The 11,592-nt window shown below is 34.1% G+C and overlaps 1 non-coding gene across 1 annotated transcript; it reads left to right on the top strand.

The window, feature by feature from the left end:
- Window positions 1–11,034: 11,034 nt before the first annotated feature.
- Window positions 11,035–11,141, top strand: LOC111724868. Its single transcript, XR_002773079.1, has one exon. It is a non-coding gene; the product is annotated as a U6 spliceosomal RNA (small nuclear RNA).
- The last annotated feature ends 451 nt before the right edge of the window (window positions 11,142–11,592 follow it).

The following is an 11,592-nucleotide window of genomic DNA, read 5'->3' as shown; positions in this document are numbered from 1 at the left end:
TTACACATAATCCGATTTTTGAGGCAGAGAAGCAAAACTAGTGAAGTGGTTACGTTTTTCTAGGAAATTTTCTGATTATTTTTTCTATGTAAGATTGACGGGAGTCCTAATAGAGTGCATAATTTTGATTATTGCTTGACAAGTGTGTATGAAATATGTTCCTATTTTTGAAAATATGAACATCACTTAATTAATTAATTTAAATGAATAAAAGTAGCTTAAAATTTGAAATACAGTTAATCTTGATTATTTAGAAAACATTGGGTGACATTGTTTTTGTTTCTCAAGGTCAAACTCAACTTGCAGTTGAGCCCTTCAAGAAAAGGAAAGGAAAGGAAAGATTGGGAAGACTAATATTTTAGAAGGGCTTTGATAATTCATGCTCATTTGCCATCTTATACCCATATTTTCTGAACAGCTGTGGTACCCTCAAAACGTCTTAACACTATTTTTTAACAGCTTTACTGATATATAATTTACATGTCATACAATAGTTCATTCAAATTATGTAATTCAATATTTTAGGTATATTCTCCTGGTTGCACCACCATCATCACAATGCAATTTTATAATGTGTTTCTCTCTTCTATAAGAACCACCATACTGATTGTTAGTCACTGCACATAAACCTGAACACCTACTTCAGCCCTTGTCAACCATGAAAATACTCTCTTAGACTTTCCCTACCTGGGGTATTACATTTAAACGGAATCATACAATATGTGTCCTGGTTTCTTTTACTTAACATAATATGATAGAACCTTCATAGTTGACCCCCTGCTTACATTGACGACCTCCTTAAGTTGACCTAATTTTGATGGACTGGATGTGCATCACAGGTATATATCAGTATGGTAGGACTCCTTCCTTATGTTGACCACCCCCATACATTGACCAGTATGTTACAGACCTCATGATGGTGAATTTATAGAGGTTCTCCTGCCTTCTCAATACCTGTGCTGTAAGATGCATCAGCTTTTCATTCTGTTCTTTCTCCCAGGTAATATCTCACTGTGAGGATATATCACCTTTTATTTATCTTTCCATCTACTGATGAAGAATTAGGCTGTTTCTCCCTTTTGTCTTTTATGATAAATGATGCTATTAATATTCATATATAAATATTTATGAAGAGAAATGTTTCCATTTCTATTCAGTGTATGCCTAGAAATCAAATGACTTGGTCATATAATAGATCTAGGTTTAAATTTTCAACCTATCTACCTATACAAATCCTATTATAAATTAGATAGATAGATCTAGGTTATAATTTTCAAACAAGCTAATGTTCAAAGCAGCTTTACCATTTAACCTGCTCCTCAGTAATGTATGGGTGTTCTAACTCTTCCCTGTCCTGTTGACACACACATGTTACTGTTGAGGGTGGGGTTTTTGTTTGTTTTTAATTTCAGTCATCCCAGTAGATATGAAGACATTTTTCCTGGTGTTTTGTTAAATTTCTATGTACCTAGTGGTTAATAATGTTGAACGTCCTATCTTGTGCTTATTGACCATTTGTAAATCTTTGGAAAAATGTCTATTTAAATCTTTTATCTTTTGTAAAAGTTTGGTATTAAACTCTAAGAAATTTCTATGTCTTGGAAACTAGATCCTAGTCAGGTATATAATTTGTTTATCTTTTTCCCATTCTCTGGATCATCTTTTCAATTTCTCAGCCATGTACTCAGCAGCACAAAAGTCTTAATCCTGATGCAGCTCAGTTTATCTGTGATCTCTTTCTCCTTGTGCTTTTGGTATTGTGTCTAAAACATCATTTCTTAACTTGAAGTCAAAAAATGAAAATAGAGGAAAAATTCTTTCTTTACTTCTATGTATTTTTTCTTTCTTCCTTACCATTTTTCTGATAATGTGCTCTTTAGTATTATATAGTATATATGTATTATCTTTATCTTTATAAATTACTAATAAGCCTCAAGCATTTTCCTATAAGAAGTTAAAATTGCCACTGTTCCATCTCCACTTTTTCTCTAAGAACATCAGAAAATACGTGAGTACTATTAAAAAGTATGTGATTTAAAACATCTTTATTATCATAAAGTTTAAAAGCACTACTAATCAAAAATGGCCCATGTAATGAGTGCCAGTTACATTAATGTTAAGTGACCCTGGTTTTTACTCTAACTCAGCCTCATTTTGTTCCTTAAATTTGAAATAGGATTAATTCATTTTGAGTCCCCACTGAGCCGACCTCAACAACCTTAGGGATAAAATAACAAAAGATCTAAAGCAACCAAACCATGTTCTCATGATTATTTTACTGTATCTTGATGTTTTTTTACATCATTATAATGAAGGCCAATTAGTTTTGTGCATGTAAAATATGTGAAAAGATGAAATTATAACAAATCTAGTTCAAAAAGTTAATTGGCTTCTATTAGTGATTTGTGAATTGGGCAGAGTCACATCTAAAGGTTTAGGAAACGTTCTCTGCTGGGCATGGAAGTACAGTGGGTTTCTATAAAGTAGCTTTGATAAGAACAAAGCAATAGCATAGTACAAAAAGCAGGTTGTTGATAGTCACCCTTAAATTACTATGTTATATTTTTGTATATGCTAAAGCAGACAGTATTTATCTCAATGACTAAAACTGGTCTTTTGAGAGATTTGCTTATCGTCTCTTTTTCCTAGTGTCTCAGAAGGATTAATAAACATCTTTCTTCCACTCTGGTGACACAGACCTTTAGCACAGTGATTTCATTCAGCTATTATCATATGCAGTGGGGCAAAACTGAAAGCCTTTCGTCCAAGATCTGTAATCAGACAAGAATGCCCACGTTCACCACTGTTAGTCAACATAGTACTAGAAGTTCTAGCTGGAGAAATAGCACAAGAGAAGGAATAAAACATGTGCAAATTAGAAAGAGAGAAGGGAAATTATCCTTGCTTGCAGATGATATTATCATGTATCTGGAGAAACCTAAAAACTCCACCAAAAAAAAAAAAAAATCAGGGCTGATAAACATCATTCGTAAAGTTGTAGAATATAACAAAAACCATAAAAAATTAGTAGAATTTCTACATGCTAACATTAAAAAATGTGAAAAAGAAACTATGAAAATAATCCCATGTCCAATGACAATAAATAAAATATCTACGAATAAGCTTAACAAAAGAAGTTAAAGATCTCTATAATGAAAACTAGAAAACATTGATGACAGAAATTATAGAAGTCATAAAAAATGCTCAAGGATTGGAGGAAGCAATATTTTTAAGTGTCCATACTACTCAAATCCATCAGCAGATTAAACGCAATCCCCTTTACCATCACAAACTAAAATATTCTTCATAGAAGTAGAAAAAATAATAATAAAATTTGTATTGAACCAAAATACCCAAAACCACCCTGGGAAAACAAAATAAAACCGGAATAATCATGTTACCTGACGTCAGATTGTACTACACAGGTGTGGTAACAAAAACAGCATGATACTGACATAAAAAGTGTCACATTGTCCAATGGAACAGACTAGAAAACCCAGAAATAAACCCACACAGCGTTTCATTTATTTATCTTTGACAAATGTGCCAGAAATATGCAGTCAGAAAAGGACAGTTTCTTCAAAAAATAGTGCTGGAAACATTCCATATCCCTATGCAGAAAAATGAAACCAGACCCATATCTCTTGTCATACTCAACAATCAAACCAAAATAGATTAAAGACTTACATCTGTGCCCTGAAACTATGATACTAGTAAAGATAGATGCAGGGAAATGCTTCCAGACAATGAGACAGTGACTGCTTGACTATAACCCCGAGAGGCAACCAGAGCAAAGTTGGACAGACGAGATCACACTGAGCACAGCAAAAGAATCAGTCAATAAAGTGAAGAGACAAACATAGAATCAGAAAAATAATTGCAAATCACCTTTCTGACAAGGAATTAATAACTACAATGTAAAAGGAGCTCCAAAAACTCAATAGAAAATTGTCAACTAATCCACAAAAAAATGGGCAATGTATTGAATAGACATTTCTCAAAAGAAAACAAATAAATGGCCAACGGGTATGTGAAAAAAAATGGTCAACATCATGAATCATCAGAGAAATGCAAATCAAAACTACAATAAGGTATCATCTCACTTCAGTGTCACAGCTTTTATCAAAAAGATAGACAATAATGAAAGCTGGAGAGGATGAGGAGAAAGTAGAATGTAAATCAGTACAAACACTATGGAGGACAGTATGGAGGTTAGTTTTTAAAAAACAAACAAAAACCAAAGAACATGAAAACTAGAATGCCCATCGGATCCAGCAATCTCACTGTTGGGTTTATATCCAAAAGAATGGAATTCAGTATATTGGAAATATATCTACACTCCAATGTTTAGTTCAGCACTAATCACAATAGCCAAGATTTGAAATCAACCTAAATACTCATCAGTGGATAAATGGATAAAGAAACCACGTTACATACACACAATAGAATATTATATAGTCACAAAAGGATGAAATCCTGCCATTTGCAACAATATAAATGCAACTGGCAAAATTTATGTTAAGTCATAGAAGCCAAGCACAGGAAAACAAATTTCACATGTTCTCACTCATATGTGGGACTAAACATTAAAACAAATGATCTTGTGGAGACAGAGAGTGGAATGATGGTTACCAGAGGCTGGGAAGGGAAGGCGTAAGTACAGGAAGGATGGCTACTGGTGCAAAAATATAGTTAGATAGATAGAATGGACAATATTTGATAGCACAACAAAATGACTATAATAAAGAGTAATCTGGAGACTATTTAAAACAGTGGTTCTCAACCTTCCTAATGCTGCAACCCTTTAATGCAATTCCTCATGTTGTGATGACCCCCATCCTTAAAATTATTTTTGTTGCTACTTCATAACTGTAAGTTTGCTACTGTTATGAATCGTAATGTAAATATCTGATATGCAAGAGACCCCCAAAGGAGTTGCGACCCCCAAGTTGAGAACCACTGCTTTAAAATAACTTAAAGAGTGGAGTTAGAACATCTCTGACAGAATGAAATGATAATTGTCTAAGGTGATAGATTCCCCAAGTACCCTGATTTGAAGCACACTGTATAGACCAAACATAGCAGGCCCTTATAGTGATTTACAACAGTCATGTTCTCATGATAAATATATACATATGCGTTTGTGTGTATGAAAATAAATAGGCTTGACAAGCAAGATAAGACAAAGTTTTAAACTTTTAACATGAAATATCAGAAATTATAATTCTCATTATATTTCCTTTTATTTCTACACTTTACAAAAATAGCACTCAAAGGGGATTGCTTTCGGGGGTATGCTCGCTGGACTTTTTATACTTCTTTTTCAAAGAGTTGCTTTATTTTGTCTTTTATCATAACTGTTTGATATTATTTACTAGTTACAGTTTCATTTAGAAGTATTAGAAACATAGAGCCAACATTTTTTCAGATAAATGAAAAATCATTGGGTTATAATTAAAACCATAAAGGTTTAGTCATAAAAAATAAATATATGACCATATGATTGTAGACATATCTATGTCCAATCACAAATGACCATATAAAACACATTGAGTGAGGCCGAAATGATTTTAATTTTTTGAATATTTTTTCTTTCTTTAATTAAACTATATTGCCTTAGAATTCATTTATATTTTCCAATTTATTTTTAATGTAATGAGCTTGTCTTTATGTAAAAGATATGCTTGCATCTACTTTTACTAATACTTATAAAAAGACTATTTTTACATATTGTATCAACCAATATATGGTGTATTAAAACTTGACAACTACATATATATTTGTGTATTGTATAAAGATAGACACATATTCATCAAAACTTTAATGACATTCTCTAAATGTACATGTGAATTCTAACTAAAAAATGGATGTATAAAATATGGAATTATGGCTATACATGTTATTCCACATATTTAGTATTTGCATTATAATTGAATGTTATTCATAAGAAGAAATAAAACATGTATCTCTCTCAGCATATGCGTGTGTGTGTGGGAATATGTGTGTCTGTTGATAATTTTTATAATTCCCGAGAATGAAAGGAAGAAAGTAGAAAAACCTAAGTTTCTTTCTTTTTATTTTAAAAACAAGATTGCAAAGTTTCTAAGGAAAGTGGCAGCAGCCATATTAAATAAACTAATCACTTGTGCATTAACTATTTAACTCTTTCTTGACCAAATGTGCCTGAAAATGTACTTTTAAAGAACTTAAAATTATATATTTCACTAAGTAACTTTCTTTAACAAATTACTTTGGGATTATTGGAAAACAATGTTTCTTCTACAAAAGTTCTTCCTTCTTCCCTATTCAGGGCAATTTCATCAAAGCAAGTCTTTGTTTCTGAAGAATTCAAAAGTTTTAGCTTATTAGTCAGCCAATGTGATCATAATTTCCATGTCATGAAGTCAGTTATTTAGGAACTATTACAGTGCACGATCCAAATTATAAATATTGAATAAAAATGCAGTTGAAAGAAGGAAATTATATTTACCCTGATTATCTAACTTTTCTTTCTCCCCATTCTGTGAGATGAACTAGGTACTCTCTTATATACCTTCAAGAATCTCACCCTTCCCCACTGGCCCTAACCCTTAATCTTACCAACCCTTCCATATGGTATAAGTTATTATTTTTACCTGAAATTGTCCTAGGACATTGCTTTCCATAAGGACTTTTAGAATGGCTTTTGTATATTTCTAAAAGAACATCTCTCCCATACTGTAATGTCTGCAAGTGGCGCAGATGGCTTTCAGCAGACTCCAGCACCTGCAACTTTATTAGATGGCAACATTATTAGGTCTAAATAGTTGAAAGCATGTAAGTGTAAAACAGATGAGTATCTCAACAGAGCCATGGAAAAGAGCAGACAAAAATTATGGCAAAATGTAGGGTCAGTGAATTTTGAAGACTGAACAATGAATATCTTTTGATATAAAGGGAAGACCAAAATAAAAGATTGAAAACAAAATGAGGAGCCCCTTCATGAACACTGAGAGAATATCAATGAAGTTTCACATAAGAGAAAATGGGGCAAAAATATTTTAAGGATTTATGAATAAAACTTTACCAAACTTGGTGAACACCACAACTTTCTAATGAAATTTCTAGAAATAGAAATAGAAAGAAAACTGATTCTAGAGATATAACAATAAAACTGTTTAATAGCCAACAATAAGGAGAAAAACCTTAAAATCAGAGAGAGAAAAAAAAATGATGGTTTCCATACAGCAAGATCATGATACAAGGTACCCTGACGTCTCCTCAGAAGCAAAGAGAACCAGAAGACAATGGAACAATATCTTTGAAAGTCTGAAAAAAAGTAAAATAAACACTCTTAATCCAGAAGAAATTTTCTCTAAAACACAAAGCAAAACATCTTTTTTTTTTTTGCAGTTTTGGCCAGGGCCGGGTTTAAACCCCACCCCCAGTATATGGGGCCAGCGCCCTACTTTTTGAGCCACAGACGCCGCCTAAAGCAAAACATCATTTTAAGAGAAAAATTGAATATCTCTTTTTTTTTTTGGACAGATCTGTACTTCAAGAAGCTCTACAAAAGTTCTTCAGCATGAAAGTTGGATACTAAATGGAGACTCAGGTGTGCAGGAAAGAAAGAGCACCAGAAATGGCAAACATGCAGGAAAATATTTTTTAGAATGTATTTTTTTCTCTCTGAATTTATTTAAATGATACATGCTTGTTACAAACACATGTCAAAATGATCTTATAGCTGTGTACACACACAAACAAATGGTGGGAGAACAGTACTATTTTGTTTCAGGCTTCTTTTATTTTGTGTGAAATAATATAATAGTAACTTCAAGTGCACTGGGATAAGTTAAACATGCATAATATGACCCCTACTGAAAAAATGCTATTGGTTAGAGCTGAAAAGTCATTAGAAAATTAAAATGTTACAACGCAAATTTTACTTTTCTAAAAGTTATTTGCCCCTACGTGGAAATCCTAAACCAAGGAACCTGAAATTCTTTGAGATCATCAGCTACTCACTGACCATCTTCTTCCTCCTATCTCCACATTTTTCCATCTTACAGCTCAAAAAATAACTAGTCTCTTGCACATACTTTCCCCTCCCTCTTCCCTCTTGGAAGTTACCTGAACTTACGTGGTGTCTGCCAAGTCTTACTTGCACACCTAAGAAGTGCACGATGGAATGGCAGGCATTCTGATTTATCCTGCTATAAATTTACCACCAGAACTCAGCACAGGTGAACAGGATTACTGATTTTCTCTAGCCCAAGCACTCTATCTTTTTCAGAAATTATTATTTCAGCTATTATTCTCTTTACGATTTTCTCCTTTCATATTCATACAAAATGTCCTTGATTTATTTCACTCAGTGAAGAGGAGTAATCCAAGATAATGGTTTTCCTTCCCACCATTAAATCTCTTGTCCTAACTGTACCCATAAACTCTGGTTTTCCTCTTGTTAAAATGAGTAACTGTCCTGCCTCTAAGAGGCCAGGCACTGCACTTTTGCAGTGGATCTCAAACAATTCTTATTTATGTAAAAACATCATTCCAAAAATAAGAGAAATTTTTTTCTTTATTATTTGTCAGAACGTTTGCATCAGCGTAATAGGATGCTATGTCTCAATATTATGGAAAAACCCTCCCTGGACCCCACATATCCCTCCATAGACTGCCCCAATTCTATGTCCTCTTCATGTAAGTTTTTCCTGATATGATCTGTTTTTCCCTCTGTGTTCGGTCACAACTCACTGTCTCCTGACAACAAAGCAGTTTCCCCCTGCTCTCCCTATACACGGAATCCACTATTTTTAAGATTACCATTGACCTCCAAGTTGCCACATCCAGTGGGCAATTTTCGGTTCTTATTTCATTTGATGTCAGCAAAATTTGAAGAGGATGGAATCTCTCCATTTTTAAAAATGTACATGCATCTGTTTTTCATCTGAATTCTCCTTTTCTCCCTGACCATGGCTGCTCAGACTCCTTTCTAGATTTTTTTTTCCCTACAGAAAATTTACTTCCAAATATAAATGTCAGCACCTGAAGAGTACTTAGTATATTTCTTTAAGGGGAAGCCCTTGTTAGTAACGTGAATCAGTGACGTGAAGAAGTCATTCTTCTGCACTTTCAACAAAAATAAGACCCTAATCAAAATAGTCTTATTTTACAGGCGGGGGGGGGGGTCTCAGAGTTCTTATCATTCCTATTTAAATATCAAGTTGTGCATTTTTAAACTGGATACAGAAAAAGTAGAGGAAAACTTCCATGTCCAAGAGGTTATACCCTTTTGAAATAGCCACAGATTATTAAAAATGGAATAATATCATGAAGATTTTTTATAGAAAACAAGTGGAACATTTGATATTTCAAATAGAATTATCTAAAAATGAGGGTGTATTGTGTGTGTCAGAATTTTTCTAGGTGCAATAAATGTGAATTTATGTGTGCTCTATGATTATGGAATAATAGGGGAAAAGCAGACGATTTCAAATGTCAGTAAAATAGGAAAGAAATCAAATCTTATCATTCATATTTTTACCATTAACACCAGGTAATTGCATTTATCTTTGTAAATGACTTTTATCGTGAAGCTTTTTCAAATGTTCACTTAATACAAAATTACTAATCAAGGTCTCTGATTTCTCATCAGTACTTTTGTGTCATGCTGCAAAGCCTTTGTTTTAATGGAAGGTTAATATCATTAGTGGAAGAGAATTTTCACCAGTACAAAAAGATGAAATGCTCAAATACGATTTTGTTTAATATCTAATGAGAGTAATATTTTTTGGCGTTAGAAGGTGGATGTGTCTCCATTCCCTGTCTGTTAACTCTGATGTGTGTTTTCATATTTCTAAATGGTTGCTAAGTTAGTTCCCCTCTGCTGTGACTCACCCTGTCCTGTCTGTTGCTATAATCAGGTCCCCTTTCAGCCTCCACAGAGGACATGTACCAGCATGTGTTACACAGGAGTCAGAAAGTGTCAGTCAGAGTAAGGGACTCTCCAGTGGGTGATCAAAGGCCAGAGCAAGGAAACCACCGGAGACAAGGAACAGAATGAATTGAGGAGAAATGGAAAATTGAATGGAGGAAAGGAAAGTAAGGGAAAAATGTGTTAAATTGTACATTTACATTTTATATTTACATTTACATTTACATTTTAAATGTTACAGGAAAAATACTGTGTTTCTTAACTAAATGATATAATTAATCCACTTAATATTATCAATGTATCTATTTATTTGTTTTAATTCACCAAACATCAAAACATACCAAAGACTGGAGACATCTGGGGGAAATATATTTAAGCTGCCTTTTCTTATCGTGGAATGAATGAGCAGAAAAGTCATGGAGCCTATAGAGATTTTCTTCAAGGGAGAATGAATGCTTCCTCCATTAAATAAAGAAAACAAATAAAAATAAATAAGATTTAAAGTGAAGTCTGAGAAAAATGAACGTGCATTTTTACCACATTCTGCAACCCACATCTATTCATGATTAATATTTGTATTAATTTCCTTTGGAGTTCTGATCCCTTAGTTGGCCCAGTATGTGAAATATTAGCATTAGAAAGAATCTATTCTGAATTTACACTGAGAAAATAATACTTGTTGTTTATGATTTTAGTCAAGTAAATAGTAATTAAAATTGGTGCTTTAGAATGTATGTAGGTTGTTAGGTCACATTTTCCTTAGTCATCGGGCAGATCCCAAATAGGAATAGTTCTAAGAGGAAGAGTGCTGGTCTGAAAGAAAGGCATACATTGGAGAAAATTAAGACCCAGTTACGAGAATGATTGAAATTGCCACCAAGCATAGTTCTGGAAGGATGGGGCTCTAACGGGATTAGAAAGCAGGTGAGCAGAGTGTCTGGGAGGGGCCCAAATAACTTCCTGCGATTCCGTGGCAGTCTTTTACACTGTATTTCCCAGCTTCAAAATGAAATGGAAATACAGATCTTATACATTGTGTCGCTACTGCATACTTAACAGAGTAGCACAACTAACCAAAAGGTGGGTAGGCATTTGCTACATTAAAAAGTAATCCAATGCTCGCTTCGGCAGCACCTACGCTAACGTTGGAAGGATCCAGAGAAGATTAGCACTGCCCCTGCGCAAGGGAGGCGCGCAAGTTCTTGAAGCATTCCATGTTTTTTAAATTAAAAAAAAAAAAGGTAATCTAATTGTGTAACCTAAAAAGCATTTCCATATGGCGCATAAATCCCTCAATAGTAAAACACTTTAGTAACCCACTGCAATTGTCACTACAATTTTTTTTTTGCCCCTAAATGAGGGACTTTATCAACGGCACTAAAAACAGAGTGAGAAAGAAACAGAACTTGGGGAGACAGGAGGGCGGCGCCTACACTGGTATCTCCTGGTTTATGTCACTGATGGTCACTTTCCGTGTGCAACGTCCTGCATTTTTCAAGCTGGACAGAAGACGTACTGAAGAACGAGATCAGCTAAGCAGTGTAGTTGTTAATTATGCTGGAAATCAGTAAGAGGAGGAAATTCATCGCCGCGGACTCAACACAAGCGCAGTGGAAATACGGGCGCCACGCCAAGGCCTTCAAGGGAGCACCGCGCTGACCGGGAGCGGCTCA

The sequence above is a fragment of the Otolemur garnettii genome, unplaced genomic scaffold (genome assembly GCF_000181295.1).
Source record: "Otolemur garnettii isolate 467f Iridium unplaced genomic scaffold, OtoGar3 scaffold00027, whole genome shotgun sequence".
NCBI lineage: Eukaryota > Metazoa > Chordata > Mammalia > Primates > Galagidae > Otolemur > Otolemur garnettii.
Note: the sequence above shows the minus strand (reverse complement) of the source record. Positions and strands in the feature narration are given on the sequence as shown.